General features: G+C 49.2%; 1 protein-coding gene across 1 annotated transcript in view; it reads left to right on the top strand.

The window, feature by feature from the left end:
• The window catches only part of POLR1C (RNA polymerase I and III subunit C), an 86,179-nt gene that overhangs the window by 3,815 nt on the left and 63,851 nt on the right, over nucleotides 1-18,513 (top strand). The gene's annotated exons all lie outside the window — the stretch shown is intronic.

Here is an 18,513-nt window from a genome sequence, read left to right as displayed (position 1 = left end):
TGAGCTGGGACTTCACCATCCACAATTACGAATTTTTGTACACAATGGTTTTTTGATGCTTAAGTTCAGTGGCTGTGAACCTCAAGACTGAAACCGGAGCGGTGCATTATTTAATTGAAAGTTCACAGCTGGGAACATAATGCTCACAATGTCGTAGAGCAGAGATTTTCAAACTGAGGGGCAGACCTTCCTGGGTGGCTTCAGTGATCTGGGTGAGAGGGGTGCCAGACACTGGCCAATAGAAGCATTGTGCTGATAACAGTGCTTTGTTTTAAGAATAAAAAAGGAGCAGCAGTAAGCCACTCTGTAACGGACGATCACTAACATATTTTGTTATTTATATCCTGGTTGGAAGTGTGTGTTAAAGGAGAAGGGACTCAAGGGGGAATGGCCAAGCCAGCCAAGATGGCGAACGCGAGACTTTGAAGCTCCGCCCGCCAGCCCACACATCGCCAATCATCCTGATGTGGGATCCTATGTGGTGGCCCCTGAGAGGATGGACACAGTAATCTGCAGCTCCCAGAGTGGATGATCATACCAACTAGGTTTCCGTGCGACACTCGTGAGGGATGCGGCCGACCCAGTGGGTGATGGCGACAGATAGAAGATAGGCAGCACGGGCCAAGATCGGACCTTGTCCCCAGTGCGGACCCCCAGGACGCAGCCGCCGACGGCCACACAGCTAGACCTTTCCAGGGCTCCCTTTTGGGAACACAGCACCAGAGCCCCAGTGGTGGGGCCTGGGAGAGACACTACTTGCGACACTGGAAATGCCACCCCACTTCCCCCGGGGGCCCGAGGCACAGCAGGTGAACTGCAGCGATGCGCCCCACTACCTACCAGACCTGTGCTGCCCTTGACTGGCCTGCACTGACTCTGGTGTCCTGCTTCTGCGGCCTCTTCCCCAGCCTGCGAGGGAAGACGATGGGGCCTCCAACAGATGGTAGCAGGCCTGAGCACACCCTGTGACACACGAGCTCTCTGGCTACAGTACACCCCTTCCCAGGCTGCTGTCTAACCACTCTTTGCTGCCACAGCTGAAACTCCGCCGGGGAAAGAGGGAAGCACTTTAGAGTGCCCTATGCCAGCAATCCCCCCGGGGTTTGTGGGGCGTGAGGAGGACCACTGCCACTCAACTGAAGCGGCCCCTGCTACGATCACTGGGCGCACTGCACTACGCCTATACCCACAAGCGGACAGCTCATTGCTGACCTGCGGGCATTACACGGGTAAATGTGCCCATCCCCTAGATTTGATGCCATACTCGAGGTGTGCATTGAGACCCGGTGGAGACCTTTCAGAGGCAAGCTACGCTGATATCACTCCGATTGGATGGGAGAAAGCAGGCATTGGGAGCCTGCATTCCACCCCCACGCCTTCCGTACCTACGGGGAACAAGAGCGCCTCATATCAAAATGGGTGGGGAGCGGGGTCATGGCACTCGCTTACTCTACATCTCTAGACCTGATCTATCAACACCCCGTTACTTCCCTCCAAGACCAGTCACGGTCCTCCACGTCAACAGCGCATTCCCAATCTGCTTCCGGACTATGCCCCTGAGACAAACCTCCCTGGTGGCTCATAGCACGGACAGGCACTGGTCAGTCACAACGTCCACATCATCTTCAGCTCAGGCGCCTGAGCCCTCTCCCACCGCCATACCCAACACCCACCCAGAAGGCGCCTCCGTATCAGCACCTCAGTCGGACAAGCTGGACCTAGTGCTGGCAGCCATAGAACACTCAGAAGTTTCAATGGAGGCATGTTTAATCTCTATAGCTACTGATATTACCTTTCTCTGAGACAATCACCGTAAACTCACTGTCAAGGTGTCCGAGGGCGAGAAACAGATGACTACCCTCCAGCCTCCATTGTGAAGAACAACCAATGAAAGATACAGGATTTGCAGGATGGGGTCCAACACCTAGAGGACAGAGCAGATGACACTTAATGCCGCTCCCAAAGGAGTAACATCAGCATACTATGCTTACCTGAGGAAGTTGAGGGTCGCGATCCTATTCAGTGCCTCGAAACCTGGTTCAAATCCTTTACCCCAGCCTCTGAACTCACCCTGTTTTTCACACTGGAGAGAGCACACTGCATGCCTACCCGTCACCCCTTACCAGGGACTCCTCCACGACCCATGTTGGCAAAACGTCTCCACTTTAAAGCCCAGGACGCACTCCTCCGAGCTGCTTGCTGAGCTGGCCTCTTCTTCCTCCCGCCCACCCCTGAGTGAAAGATAAAATCATCATGTTCTTTTCGGACTCCTCCAAGGCAGCAAAGCAGCACAGGTACTCCTTCTTGGAAGTCAATCGCTTTCTACGCCAGCTCCTGTTCCTGGCCCTCCTTCAGAGTATTGCAAACGTCACCATCTTGTTTTTCAGCGACCCAAACAAAACTCTTCAATCCATATCCAAGTCTAAGAGAAAGAAACTGAACTGCTCTCCTGCAGGAAGAATTCAGTGGACGTCCACAGTACTGCTCCCGAACTTAGAACAAATCATTGAGTACAGACTGCATGCCCTGCAAGCAGCAGCGAACGTCATACCTCACAACATAAACACAAATGATGAAAAAGGCCCCCACCTCTTCACATCAGATGAAGATACACTCTTGTCTGAAGACTCCCGACAGGGCCCCCTGTCCCACCCTGGAATGCCACAATAAACGACAGACAATCTCCTTTGATTGTAATGAGAAAATGTCCACTAAAATATACTGTCTGGCAATATTATTACTCCCCTGCCCAACGCACACACCTCCAACTGATTTCTACTCTCCCCTTGTCCCGGAGAACCCAGTTGTAGGAAGTTGGCTCTGTATAATACTATCTCAAAGTGAAACATAGTGTGCACAGAGTCCAAGAGTTCCCCTTAGAGGTTGATAGTGGCAAAATTAGATAATACTAATGCTCTATTTTGTGGTAGTGTGGTCGAGCAGTAGGCTTATCAGAGGCTAGTGAAACATTTGTTTTACACACACAGGTGATAAATGAGGAACACACACTCAAGGACTTAACTCCAGGCCAATAGGTTTTTATAGAGAAAAATATATATTCTTAATTTATTTGAGAACCACAAGATTCAAGATGTGAGGTAAGTACATAAAATGCAAGGTACTTCACACATGTAAGTAGAGAACTTTGATTTAAAACAGTAATGCACACAGTTTAAAATGCCAATAAACTATTTTAAAAGTGGACACTATGCAAAAATCAACAGTTCCTGATGATGTAAGTTTTTGTTAAGTTTCTCAGGTAAGTAAAGCACTTACACAGCCAGTCTCCTGGGCATAGGCAACCCACCCTTGGGGGTTCAAGGCACCCCCAAAGTCACCGCACCAGCAACTCAGGGCCGGTCAGGTGCAGAGGTCAAAGGAGGGCTCAAAACACATAGGCGCCTATGGAGAACAGGGTGTTCCGGTCTGCTGGCAGGTAAGTACCTGTGTCCTCGGGGAGAAGAGCACTGGGGGGGGGGCACAAACAGGCACACAAAACACACCCTCAGCGGCACAGGGGTGGTCGGGTGCAGTGTGCAAAGTAGGCGTCAGATTTGCTATAGAAAGCAAATGAGGGGCCCGGGGGTCACGTAGGTGATGCAGGCAGGGCACAAGGGGGCTTCTCGCGCCAGCCACCAACTGGGCTAGGAAGAGGGCTGCAGGGTGCACTACACAACAGGTGAGGGCATAGTTGAATGAGCACTATGCCCCTACAGTGTCTAAGCCAAACCTTAGACATTGTAAGTGCAGGGTACCCATAAAGAGTACATGATCTGGGAGTCTGTCACATACGAACTCCACAGTTCCATAATGGCTCCACTGAAAACTGGGAAGTTTGATATCAAACTTCTCAGCACAATAAATGCACACTGATGACAGTGTGGTATTTATTGCAAAATGCACACAGAGGGCATGTTAGAGATGCCCCTGCATGCCAGTCCGCTCCTAGTGTTAGGCTGACCAGTTCCTGCCAGCCTGCCACAACCAGACGAGTTTCTGGCCACATGGGGTGAATGCCTCTGTCACTCTGTGGCCAGGAACAAAGCCTGCACTGGGTGGAGGTGCTTCTTACCTCCCCCTGCAGGAACTGTAACACCTGGCGGTGAGCCTCAAAGGCTCAGACCTGTTGTTACAGCGCCCCAGGGCATCCCAGCTAGTGGGGATGCCCGCCCCTCCGGTCACAGCCTCCACTTTTGGCAGCAAGTCCGGAGGAGATAATGAGAAAAACAAGGAGGAGTCACTGGCCAGTCAGGACAGCCCCTAAGGTGCCTTGAGCTGAGGTGACCCCTGCCTTTAGAAATCCTCATTCTTGAGTTTGGAGGATTCCCCCAATAGGTATAGGGATGTGCCCCCCTCCCATCAGGGAGGAGGCACAAAGAGGGTGTAGCCATTCAGTATTTAAGGGCGATCCTGAACCCAGGAAATCAGATTCCTGCAACCTGAAGAAAGAAGCACTGCTGACCTGAAAGCCCGCAGAGACGACAGAGACACCAACTGACTTGGTCCCAGCCCTACTGGCCGGTCTCCAGACTCAAAGAACCTGCACAACGATGTATCCAGTGGGACCAGGGACCTCTGAGGACTCAGAGGACTGCCCTGCACTTAAAGGACCAAGAAACTCCTGAGAACAGAGGCACCGTTCAGAAACTGCAACAACTTTGAAACAACTTTAAAGAGACTCTCACTTCCCGCCAGAAGCGTGAGTCTTCAGACTGTGCACCTGACGCCCCCTGGATCGAGTCCAGGACAACCAACGCCGCAGAGAGGACTCCCAGGCGACTCCAACGGCGTGCACAACCTGAGTCGACCACACTACCACAAAATAGAGCATTAGTATTATCTAGTTTTGCTACTATCAACCTCTATGGGGAACCCTTGGACTCTGTGCACACTATCTCTCACTTTGAGATAGTATATACAGAGCCAACTTCCTACACCATGTATGACAAAGCACTTAATACAAATTACCTCAATCACTTTGGGAATCGCTTTTGGTCTCAATACAGAAACCTGACACCACCATCATCATATTGGCCAGTTGTCATCCTGGGATCTGATTACAAAATCCTGGGCAAGATTCTTGCTTAATGCTACGCGCAAATACTCCCAGAACTCATTCATATTGACCAAAATTTGTTGGTACCAGGATGCAGCAGTTCTCAAAATATTCGACAGCTATTTCATATCCAAGACTGTGTCAAAGAGCACCATCCACTCGCAGCCTGTCTGATATTAGACCTGGAGAAGGCATTTGATTCATTATCATGGCACTACCTTTTCCATGTCCTATCTCGGATCGGAGTCGGACCATGTTTACTCATGTACACATGACTACTTTACACCTGGCCGACCTCCCGAGTCCGCCTTGGGCACCACATTTCAGCCTCGTTTCAGGTGTGTATGGGGACTTGACAAGAATGCCCCCTCTACTCTTTGCACTCACTATGGAGTTCCTTGCGATACGCCTCCAGCAGGAGGGTAGGGACTGGGGGAATACTCCTAGAAGACAGGACACACGTGGTGACACTGTACACTGACGACCTCCTTATCTACTTAAGGGACGTGACCCTAGACCTTTCTCCAATTTGTAATACCGTAGACAAGTTTGCTGAGGCCACTGGACTCTGGGTGAATTGGAATAAAACTACAGTATACCCACTCCACCCTGATCAACCGCCCCAACCCGTATACGTAGGTGGAACCCCCCCCTACGCTGGCAGGACCAGCTACTCGAAATTTGGTTATCCTATTGTATCGAACGCCGGTAGATTTGTTAGAAGGAAACTTATGGCTGGCCCTGATGGGCATCAAAGCGCAAATGCACTTCTAGTGCCCATTACCCCTGGCCTCATTGGGTAAAAGAGAGCTCGCAAAAAATTATCATATTACCTCACCTACTCTGTTACTTCCCTAACCGCCCCCATACTCCCACCCCGTTCCTTCTTCAAAGAGCTTGACTCATTGCTGGGAGATTTAATCTGGGGCAACGGAGACACCACATGGCCCTTCATAAGCTCCAGATAGATTGTGGGGGACTAGGCGCCCAATCGTTTGAAGCTTATTACTTAGCAGCACAAATATAATGGCTCTCCCAAAGGACAGCTCACAGGCACGTTGAGGAGACTTATAACGCAAACAGTATATTTTCTTCTGCAGTCTGTTTTCTTCTCCCAGCGACTCTGGTCCTCCACACACCTACAAGTGGCTGTGGCCCACACATGCATGTCTAAAATACACCGTATGGCTCCAGACACACGGGCGTAGGCACCTGCAATGCCACTAGTAGGCCTCCCTAGGTTCCCCAGATACTATACATACTGAGAGCTGGCCCCGGATGGAACATCTAATCACCCCGGTCGGTGACCTTTTCCTTAATGGTCAGCTCCTCTCCTTTCCCCCCAGGAAATTCCTCACTTACCAACAATTCATTCACATATACCATACTCTTTGGAATGTAACAGAAACAGAACCCACGCCTCACCCCATACTACTAACAATACTAATGGGTCGTGGCCGCCACCGTATCACCTGTTTATACAGAGACATCAGCATACTAACAATGCCATCCTTCGACCAGTTCCAACACACATAAGAGGAGGGATTTGGAAATTCGTTACATGACAAAGAATGGGACACTGTGTTCGAATTCCCACAAGAGGTATCTCACAACTCCTGCTTCAAAAACCTTCAATTCTTCATGCTACATTGTGCATACTTCACTCCAGCCCTGATTAATCACATTTTCCCTCTTGCAGGGGAGCGATGCCCACCCTGTTGATCCCCAGATGCAGACTACAACTCATGATATGATCCTGTCCAGCTCTCCACCTTTACTGGTAGGCAATACGTGAAACACTACGACAAGTCACATAACTCACTGATAACCACACATGGGAGGACGTGCTTGCTCTGCATTTTCAAATGACGCTAACAACAAAGATACGCACCCAATTTGCCTCACTTACGCTACTCCTTGCTAAATGCACACTTAACCTTGCATTGGCATTCCCCGATGCCTCCCTCTCTGAGTGCCTGGCATGGAGCAGTCCGGAAATGTGGATCAGCGGAAGAAGACACCCTCCGCTACGAGGAGATACGGGGACCCATTGTGGAACGACCCATCTCTCCACAATGGGCCACTCGTTTATCACAGTTCCTGCAGCACACTGCTAGTGAACCTTCCTCACCGCAGCACACACCTGACCTCCGTGGGTCATAAACTGGTGTACCATTCCCCCCTTTTTGTCCAGTCGCAGCATATTCAACCTACCCACACAAGCACCGCGCCCCTATGTTAGCACACTGTGTATCATACCTTGCCGCACCCCCACTCCCGAGTCCTAACACTACATCCCCCCTGGTTCCCACTCCTGCTCATTTGTTAAATCACTTGAGAGACTATCAAACCTAATCCTGTTCCAATCTGTGCAGATAGGCGATACATGAGATTACAACTCATGTACAGCGGGGCAGAGCTGACCAAGACGCGTCCCTGCAAACTCCAGTTACGGTGCGGGATTATTCTTCAAATTCCTGATGCCCCCCGGCCCTGAGCCTCCTGCGCATCCCCTCTGCTCTCGGTAGCGGGGGTGTGGATGTTCCCATCCCCAAAACCGGGTGCCGTGGCTCCTTTTGCGGAGTCGGACTGATGGAGAGGAGCGGGCCCGCTGGCGATACCCGGTGCTGGGGACAGTGGTGGAGGCGCTTGGCCTGTCGGGCCGTGGCCAATGAGGGAAGTGCGAGCCGGTGGGATCATCTGACGACGGCCGGTGCAAGAAGTGGTCCCAGTTTCGGCCTGGCTGGGGCCTCGTCAATCCTGTGGAGTGTTGTGGCGGATGAAAGGGTCGGCCTAACCCCCCAGAGGGGAGCAACAGGAGGAGGTGCAGCGCGGGACGGGCAGGGTTCTGTCCCCTGGTCCCTAATGGGGTCGTCGGACCGGCTGGCTTGCTCCTACCGGGAGTCCCCTGGATTGTGACTCTGGGCTTACCGGGGACTCCCGTCTTCATCTGGGGGCCCTTCTCCCTATTTTGGGGGCCCCAACATAAAACATAAATCAAGGGAGGACCGCTGCCCAACGAATGGTCGTCTTGGAACCGGCTCATAGTTAACTGTCAATTCAGTTGCATTGCGCAGAGGGACGCAATGGTGAAAGATAAGCACCAGAAAAAAACGCAGGCCAACAAAATTGTTAATTACACCCAGTCATTACCGGCGCCCGGGACGGACATGGGACCTTCTGGGGACGGTCCCCCAGGGCACTTGGTGGTGGTGGGGAGGGGGCAGCAACCGCCCCCTCAATGGCTGATCTTATGTCTGAAATACAAGCATCCAAATCAGAGAAGTTGTACAAAAAAAACGATGTGGTGGCCATTGAGATTAATCTGCTCTGTGCAGATTTGCGCAAGGTGTCGGAAGGCCTGGCACAGACAGAGAGGAACATGGAAACATTGCAACAAGAGGTGGGGGTGCTACGCTCTACAGTGCTAGATTTACAGAAGCTGTCAGCACACCTAGAAGACAGAGTAGAAGATGCAGAAGGCTGATCCCGGCAAAACAATTACGCTTTGTGGGGTTTCCTGAGAGGGTGGAGGGTCCCTCTGCCAAACTATTCCTGGAGGAATGGTTGACAATGCTGCTCAAACCCCAAAAACTGTCAATCTTCTTTACTATTGAAAGGCCTCATACAACACTGCCCCACCCTCCCAGACCCGGGCACCCGCCTTGAGCGATTATTGCTCGTCTGTTCAACTTTCGCAACAAAGATGCAATTCTCCACTGGATGAGGGCCCATGGTCCGCCACTGTATCAGGGAACACCGATATCCATTTTTCCAGACTACACCCAACAAGTACAAGATCGACATAAACCCTTTCTTGCGGTCAAACAACGCTTGTGTACCAAGAATCTGAAATACATCCTTTTATTCCCTGCCAAATTACGTACCCAGGATGCAACTGGATGCTACAACTCCTTGGAGGCGAGCGAGTGGCTTGACTCGCTACCACAGCTGCTGGACTGGGGCCAACCGCAGCGCACCGTAGAGTCGACCACGGGTGGTGGCCACATCTGAACCGCTGGCCGTCTTCCGCGAGAGTGGACACAGAGGTCTATTCCCCGGGCAGGATTAGAGTATGCCCAGATGGTACTTCGCGGGAGACAGGGGATCTGAGTCGGCTGGACAATTCATTCCAGCAGAGCACTGGAGGCCCCTGTTCACTCAGTGACAGTGGCAATGGTGTCTGAATATGATGGAGGTTGTCAGCTGGAACACGGTTACATAGGGTCCTCTAATGTAGCGGGCCCGCAATCAAAATGCTGCTACAAGTCTTCATTTTATCTGGAGTTGGGCCTGGCAGGGTCCGAGGGGCACTTTCCATGAAAATGTTCTAGATATTACCTTTACAAATGCTTGTCTTTGCTCCTGGTTACTATTGTTCGCGGAAGGGTGGAGGCCTACAACTATGAGTGGTGGGGATACTGTGCGGGAGCTGAGACGTGTGCGCATCACTCCCCTCCGTGTTCCCCCCCCTCTTGCTTAGCATTTAAGACTGGTCCTATTGCCTTGCATAGTTGTTTTTCTCACCTTAGTTGAATACAGACAACTGGATAATAGGGAGGTTCAACACTAAGGTGTTGAGCGGTGTTTTGGCCCGGCGCCTTCTGCACTACGTCTCCTCCCAGATATACACGGACCAATCAGGGTTCATCCCTAAGCGCAGCACCTTACATAATTTATGCTGGCTCTCCCACGTATACCATTCTACAAAGTGTTCTTCAGATGAGATGGCCTTTCTAGATATCGCGCAGGCCATTGATTCTTTACACTGGCAGTATCTCTGGTAGGTGTTGCGTCAGTTTGGCTTCGGAACAGCCTGTATACGATGGATACAACTCATGTATATGGACCCGTGTGCTAGGGTGAAGAGGGGGCTGATTGTCCCACCGCTATTAACTCTTGGAAGGTGTACCATGGAGGGCTGCCCCCGTCCCAATTACTCTTCGCGTTGGCGATGGAGCCATTGGCAGCACACCTCCGTCAGATGCTGACTTCATGGGGCATTCAAACAGGAGCGACTGTACATGTAGTTTTCCTCTACGCCGATGATACCTTGGTGTATCTGTGGGATTCATCAGTTTCGTTACCACACCTTATGGTATTTCTGACAGAGTTTGAGAATGTTTCGTCCCTCCATATCCACCCCTCCCAATAGAGATTGTTCCCCATGAAGTCATTGTCGGACCGACTGCTCGATACCCTCCCACAACTAGCGATACCATGGAAGTCCACAAATGTGAGGTATTTGGGGATTCGTTTGGCATCCACGGCACAAGCATTTCATGACCTTAATATAGGACGTGTCGTGGGAAGTCTCCAGTCATAAGCGAAATTCTGGCGGAGTCTTCCCTTATCACTTATGGGAATAATCATGATAATAAAAATGATAATACTCCCTCGTTGCCTTTTTATCTTACAAGAATCTTTTTATATGATCCCCAGGGCATATTTTCGTAAAATAAACTCTATCATGGTTGACCTGTTGTGAGCAGATTAACGCAAAAGAATCCGACTCAACTTTGCAGTGCACATGGGAGAAAGGTTGTTTGGAAGTTCTGAATATTCAGTTTTACTACATGGCATCACAATTGCAGCGTGCAGTGTATTGTTTTTCACCGGATGCCTCCTGGGAGAAACAGGTGCTTAAAGGCTCTTGCAGACCGGAGGAGTTGCCAACCCTGTTGATGCGGGAACCAGGCTGCCTCAGGAGGTTCCGTATGTGATTCGTCATGTAGCTCAGGTTTGGGAAAATTCGGTTAGAAGGATAATATGTGGAGCACCCTATGCCCCTGACATGCCTTTATGGGCCCTGCAGCCATTCCGCACAATTGCACAGTCTATGACGGTCCGACACTGGAGGGAGGGAGGCTGTGTCACTCTGGAGGATGTGTATCCGGAAGGTTGCTTTCTCTCCATGACGGAAGCTTTGGACGCTTTTTACTTGGGACCAGGGCAATTCCTCCAATATTGTAGGATCTCTGCGACTGCCAGGGAGTTATGGCCCAAGTTCCTGGAATCCCCCGACCTCTGCTACCCTCTCCACTCTCCTCAAGGGTCCAGGAGGGAGATGGCTGGAGTCCCAGATATACCATGCACTGCGAGAACATTTGCTGGGCCCCCCGCTGCGGGCCCGGACCCGCCGGGAGTAGGTGCTTCCGGACCCTCTGACGGAGACAGACTGGGTGAAGATCTTTTCTGGGGTGAGACAAGCAAGCTCTAATTCCAGATTCAAAATAGCACAGTATAATGTATTCATCAAACTTATCTCACTCTGCTACGACTACATGTGATTTATAATACCCGCCCAGCTGCCTGCCCCTGGTGTGGCGCCCCAAGTGCTAACTTCGTGCACATGGTTTGGGGCTGCGTGAAGCTGAGCTCATACTGGGAACGAGTATTGGAAGATGTTAATAGCGCCTCCGGTTGGCACATCTCACCTTCCCTGAAACAAGTCATGTTAGGTCTCATGTGCAACCCAGCCAAGAAGTCACTCAGTAGAAAATGTGTTCTCCTCTGTCTCACTCTAGCGAAACGCCATCTGTTGGCTTTCTCCGGAGCCTCCTAAACATACAGTATGGCTTAGAGATGTTTGTGAATCAGGGGGCAGAGGAAGTGCGTATGAAACGGGTGCGCACAGATGAAAAACTAAGTGACGACCTTCGGGCATGGAGAACCATGCTATCTGCTGTAAGACGTAGGGGGGACTGCACAGGCATTGACTAACCTACTTTAGGGGGTTGCTTTGCCTTGACATAGCTTAAGCAAGTACTGGTGTGTATTTTCATCCCTTTGTGCCCTGAATACAACTACGGGTTACTGTTAGATTATCAATGCCAAGGATGTATGTGGGGGACGAGAGGGGACATGATGCACTGTTTGATTTTTATGTTATGTATAATTCTCCGTGCTGCATTGCAAATTTTGTTTAACGGCTGCTATCTACCACAATGCAGGCTACATGTGAATTTATGATGTCGATCTAATGTGTATGTAACATGGAAATGTTTTTTAGTTTTACCTTTTGAAAACCAATAAAACTTTATTAAAAGAAAAATTCATATACAGTAGACCTGCACATGATCGACTGATACATGTCATAATTCTGCATTGATAACTGTGAGTGCGCTGTTTGTTTATAATCCACTGTAACTAACTTAACCTTGTTATGAAAAAACTATTTAAAAAAAAGGGGGGGGGGGGGCTCAAATATTTGTCAGACCTCCCCATTTCTGATATTTCCCCCTGTAAATACTTTTACACTTTTGTAAGGCCTGGCTGACCAGAACAGTATGGTTGGCAATCATGTATTTGATTACATTTTTTGAAAGGAGCAACAGAACTTAATTGCAATGTGTAAATACTTTTAGCAATTCTGGCCTCCGAGTTCCGAATGGTCTGCAGTAATTTGGTGATTTTTTTTATTTTTTATTCTGGCATACAGGGTGTTCCCATACTCCAGCTTGCTTGTGACTAGGGCTTGCATGACAGTTTTCCAGGCGCTAATTGGAAGCCATTTGAAAATATTCCCTAGCATCTTCAAAGTATGGCTGCATGTGGTGGTAACCGCTGTTGATGAAGAGCCTGAGGTTTTTGGAATGGTTGGTAGGGGTGGGTGTGGGTCCTAGTTCTTTTGGCCATTAGGTGGAGTCCTATTGTGATGTGCTCTTGCCTTGGATCATAGTTTCGGGTTTGTCACGTTTCAGCTTTAGACAGTTGGTTTTCAGCCAGAAGGCGATTGCAGTAATTGAACTTGATCTAGGCACTGTGTAGGGAGAGAATGAGTTGTGTGGCGTAGGAGAGTATGTTGATATAATCAGAGCAGTTCATGCTGGCTGGAGGGATGATGTATGCATTGAAGAGGGTCTGGCTCAGGGAGTATCCTTACGGAACTCCACAGTAAAGGTCAGAGGCGTCCATAAGGTTCCAGGTTCACTGACTGGATCCTTACAGTCAGGAAGGAACAAATCCATCTTATATTCCAATGTTGTGTAGGAATTGGATGAGGGTGGGGATTGGAGACTGTTAAAAACCGTGGGGATGTCCAGGCAGATGAGGGCTGGTGTATCTCGTCTGTCCAGAGTCATGTGGATGTGATCCGTGGCAGTGATGAGGGAAGTTTGCATGTTGTGGTAGTGTCTGAAACCCTACTGTGTGGTGTTGAGGACTTAGTGGTCTTTGCAGTAGTACGTGAAGTGCCAGACACTAGATCTTAGCCAGGAATGTTAGAAGGTACATTTATCTGTAGTTGGCATGCTTTGAGGGTTCGCAGAGGGTTTCCTCATCAATGGAGGACAGTTGCATGTTTTCAAACAACTGGGAAGGTCGTGGAATAGGTAGACTTATTCTGAATGGGTGTGAGTGTGGCACTAATGAATTACAGTCCTCTGCAGTTGGCGTGGTTGGGGCAGGGTTTGGATGGGGCCCCAGAGTGGATGGAATACATGGTGGTTTCTTCTGATTACGGGCCATGTGGTAGTATTGTTTCTTTGGATATGGTTGGGAAATGTTTGGCCAAGTCTGTTGGATCCAGTTGGGCATTAAAGTTGCTGTAAATGGCGGTGATTTTGTTGCTGAAGAATTGAGAAAGATTGTTACAGAGGTCCTGTTGGGCTATTGAGTTGGAAGGTGAGGTGTAATCTTTCACAGTGGCAAAAATGTCTTTGCTTCTGTTGGTGCTGGCATCAATGCGATCTGCTAAAGTGGCATGTTTTGTGGTTTGGATCATTTGGTGATAGTGTCTTAAGGTGGATTTGAATGTGGTCCTGTCTGTATTGACCTGGTTCACTTTCCATTTGCACATAGTTGTTTGCACTGGTGCTTTATTATTTTGAGTTCCTCCTTGTACCAACTGGCCCGGGGTCTTGATCTTGTTGAATTGCTGTGTTTGAGGGGGGGCAAGGAGTCTGGGGCAAGAGGTGATCCAATTTTTTAAATTCTTGATGGCTTTTGGGAGACTGTTGCTGTGTTTGGGTCTGTGGGTGTTGAGAGTGGTGTTTGAGTCCAAGTCAGTGATGCTGTTCCAGTTTTGGCGGGCTGATCTGGCTGTGGTGCATGTGGTTGGACAGTGATGCTGAATTTGACGAGGGGGTGGTCTGTCCAGGGGACTGGTATGTGCTTGTCGACTGAGAAGTTGCTGTAGTTGGTGAAAATAGGGTACAGGAGGTGTCTGGCGACGTGGGTAGGTCCCTTTACTTGTTGGATGAGACCCAGGATTCCAATGTCTTCGATGACTGCTCTTGAGTTTTGGTCGGCATGGTATTCCAGGTGAAAGTTCAGGTCTCAGAGTACAGTGTAATTGCTAGTATCAATAGTGAGTGATGTGACGTCCCTGATGGTGTCAGTGAACTTGGGGCATGGTCTGTAGATAAGAGTGCCACTTAGGGAGAAGTTGGCTGTGACACTGAGCTTGAACAGCAAGTGTTCCATGTTGAAGACCGACGTGTCCGTGAATGTGTTGGTGATTCTGCCTCTGGGCTTGTGGAGTCTGTCTTGCCTGGAAATCCTGTAGCCAGAGGGGATGGGTGTAGCCATGTCAGGTGCTTAAGAAGGGTTAAGCCAGGTTTATCTGTGGAAGTTTGTCAGGCATTTTCGTGCAGCGGGTCCCGGATCTCTGTGGCGTGTTTGGTGAGTGAGCTGGTGTTGATGAGCATGCATTGGAGTGTTGGGTGCTGTCGGCTCGGTGAGTATTTGGTGTTGGTAAGTGCATGAAACCTTGCAGGATGTGCAAAAAAATGGTCCGCTGGGGTTATGTGGTGTGGCGAGGCAGTAGCTTGTGGAGTGATGACCGGGTTTGAGGGTGCAGAGTGTCACAATGTATTACTGGCAGGAGGTTGGAGGACCAGGTTCCTGGCCCTGGACAGTTGGAGATGGGCTTGTCTTCGGTGTCCCCACTGCACGTCAACGCTGTTGCAGCCATTAGTTAGGTCCTGGGAGAGGATAGGAGGGATGTCACTTCCTGTGTACATGGATGATGGGAAATCCAGTTCGACAAAGCACTCTCATTTTTACTTACAGATTCTCGCTGCTCTGCGGTTTAGGCATTCATTTTGTCTAATTGATTACTGCAATTTTTTTTTCTGGTTCTTCCTTAGAAAGCCACATCATGTCTTCAGCTGACTCATAATTAGACAGCCACAGTTTTGTTGAACTTATCCTTCCATGCCCTATCTCTTCACATCTGAGGACTCTGCATTAGCTCCCAATACAATGGTGTCTGTATTTCAAGACATTATATATTTGTCATAGAGCTTTCTGTAAAACAGTCTGAGAATTATTCAATCAATGTTTTTCAATCTGCCTGCGATGCTGATGCACTGTTGGCTGGGTGCACTGGTAGAACCTAAGACACACCTGGGCTGCCATTTGCATTGCAATTACTCGGGAGAGGATAAACTGGTATCAAACCTTTACCGGGCCCGAGGAATGAACTGGAGACACCTTTGACTGCTTTGAGAGATGAGTGGGTGACGGAAATAGGGACTCCCATTGTTGAGGAAACTTGGATGAAAGGTCTGGAGCCCACTCCAAAAGTCTACAGAGATAAAGGTTTTAAATTGAATAGTTAATACATCTTACATAGAGCGTACCTCACACTGAAACAAATTAACAGGTTCTTCCCAACAGCTCAGGCTGCATGTCCCAGGTGCTGTACACTCTGGCCAGGATGGATGCATATGGTTTGGAGCTTCCCTCAGCACTTGGCCTAATGGGGAGCTGTGATTGGCGTTCTCAACGACGTCACAGACTGAAATGGCTCCCTGTCGCCACTGGTGTGTGTCCTGGGCCTATCCCTGTTCTTGGCTAAACACAAGGTAACATCCAAGTTCCTGGACTTGAGCCTTATATTCACCAAGCGACAGATTACTCGTAACTGGAGAGTGGCATTGGGTCCTACGGTTGATGGATGGACCAGGGCATTAACTTGATAAGGGAGGATTATGAGAGCGTTGGTGTCCTTAGGGAGGCCAAGAGGGAGCAAGGATCCATTAAAGTGGCTAGAGCCTGAGAGGGTCTCCTGGAGGAGCTTCGAACAGGGGATGGTACTTCAGATGGGGGCCCACATGCTAAGTGTGGGTGAAAATACCGTGGCGCCATTGTCACCAGTGATGGAATACTCTAGCGGGGTTACTGCCCTGCTCCCTGGGGTCTTAGTGCAGGCAAAGTGATGGACGTTGGCCTCCCCTAAGTGAGTATTGGACCCCCTGATGAGGGGCCAGTAGAGAAGACAGACAGTGCAGGTACCTGGAAAGCCCTGGATCTGCACTCAAACTTATGCTTTTGCGTAGTTAATTGTTACTCCAGCCGACCTTAGGTTTATGGTGGGAGGGGGTGAGTGGGAGTTTTTGGGCAGTGGAGGAATGTTATGGCAAGATGAGCAGCTTGTTAGCCTACCTTCGGATGGGGACAGGTCTGGTGGGTGACGTATATGTACATATGCCAGTGTCGTATTTCCTGATGGGTGATTAAGGTATCCCAGATAACACTACACTGTGCAGAATTGTTTTGCAAATGCCAATAAAATGTTTAAAAACCAAAATATATATATTTGTGTGTACACACAAACCCCCCCCCCCCCCCCCCCCATATATGTGGCTGATGTCCTTGCCTGCTTATTTCTGTTACCTGGTTTGCTATGATTTAAAACACAATAAGCAGATTTATGAAAATATAATAATAATCGAAAGGAAATTATCTTTATGTTCCTTCCAAAAGTTTTGGTGCTATAATTTTCCTACCATTTTATGTTTCAAACATTTGATAAGCAAAACCTTCTCATTCCAATCCAGGGACAAATGGTGCAATGCAACCTTTTCGCCCATACCCATGATTCAGATGGAAAACCAAAAAAGAAAATATCACATCACTAAAAACAGACTAAGAATGCATTTTTTAATAATATATTTGTATTATAAGTAACGCAAGAATACAATGACTGTAATTAGCACATGCTACATCTTAATGACATTGCCAGATATTTGGTCCATCTCCAACTCCACAACCCAGCCTACCTCCCAATTCCCCCCTTACAGGTTCAAAGGGTAGTTTGAGTCCTTGGCCGTCCCCCGTGTGATCCAGTCTCCCCGGTGCCCATGGTGGGCGCACATATATCTCCTCGATATGTGTTGCATTTTCCTCATATTTTAGACCAATTGTTAAAGCAGCCTCTTCTCTTGTATGCTTCTTGCTCTGCCACCTTGCATGAGTCCATATCACCCTCCCGTTCGGTCAGAAGAGGTACTCGATCTGCCCTCCACACTTGTGCAGTGTTACGCTTGGCAACTATTAACCTAGGTGTCATCCAGAGCTGATCTAGAGGACTAAGACTGGTCGTGTCCCAGATGTTCAGAAGGCAGCCCTTTGCGAAGGCTTTAACTGCGCCTCCACAAACTCTATTCAGACAGGTCACTGTCCCCTCCTAGTATGGCTGCAGCATCGGGCAGCCCCAAATCATATGAACAAATGATTCCTCCCCCTTAAACCCATTTTGACACATAGTAGCATCTATTCTGCCCGTGTTGGCCAAGGTGGTACAAGAGTAGTATGTGCGGTGTAATATTTTTAACTGTATGAGACGGAATCTCAGCCTTATCGCCACATCTCTTGGGGACACCAAGACCTCGGGCCACTCATTGTCCTCAGTTATCCCGAGATCTCTTGTCCAGCGCTTTCGGAGGCTGACTAGGGTGTCTGGGGAGTCGTGGAGTATTTTGCAATAGGTGAGGGAAATTGCTTTTGTGGACAGTTGACCATCTAGTACTCTGCCTTCCAGGGAGGATGACTCAGGAAGATCAGTACCACTGGGGGGCGCTGTTTGGAGAGCCTGTCGTATTTGTAGGTACCTAAAAATTTCAGTGGGTGCTAATTGTAATTCTTGTTGCAACTCGGTGAAAGGAACCACACTGCCTTGTCATCATAAATCTCCCACATGGGATATACCTATAAGGTCCCATTTACTGAAACCTGAGGGTTCCCAGCTGTGGGGAGTCCAACGGGGAAAGGGGGAGGTGGGGGCGGGGCCCTGGGTATCTTAGCCCTCCACCCCAGGGCTCTCAATGCGGTTTTCCAAAGCATTACTGTGATAGCGACTGGGAAGGGAGTTCAAGTGGGCGTTACCATTGAGGGCCAGTATGTTTATCCCCTGGGGACACATTTAGCCTATCCATACGAAGAGCCGTCCCGCCCAAAGGGAGATAAAGCCCAATGGTTGATCTTGACGAACTGTGATACTCAGTAGTATTTTTGTATGTCCGGTAATGCTATCCCACCGTTGAATGATGCATGTTTAAAATTAAAAAAATTACACTCTCGTATAGTAGCTGTTCTGCAAAAAAGATAAAGAATTTTGACAATAGTTATTTTGGACAGCCATGATAATAGCAGAGGGAGCTTTTTCTATCTAATTTTATAGGACTCGTGGGCTTTTTGTTACGTCACATGGTGTGCAGGATGTTCTGAAA

The sequence above is a fragment of the Pleurodeles waltl genome, chromosome 5 (assembly GCF_031143425.1).
Source record: "Pleurodeles waltl isolate 20211129_DDA chromosome 5, aPleWal1.hap1.20221129, whole genome shotgun sequence".
In the NCBI taxonomy this organism is placed as follows: domain Eukaryota; kingdom Metazoa; phylum Chordata; class Amphibia; order Caudata; family Salamandridae; genus Pleurodeles; species Pleurodeles waltl.
The sequence above is the reverse complement of the archived record's forward strand: the minus strand, read 5'-3'. Positions and strand labels throughout refer to the sequence as shown.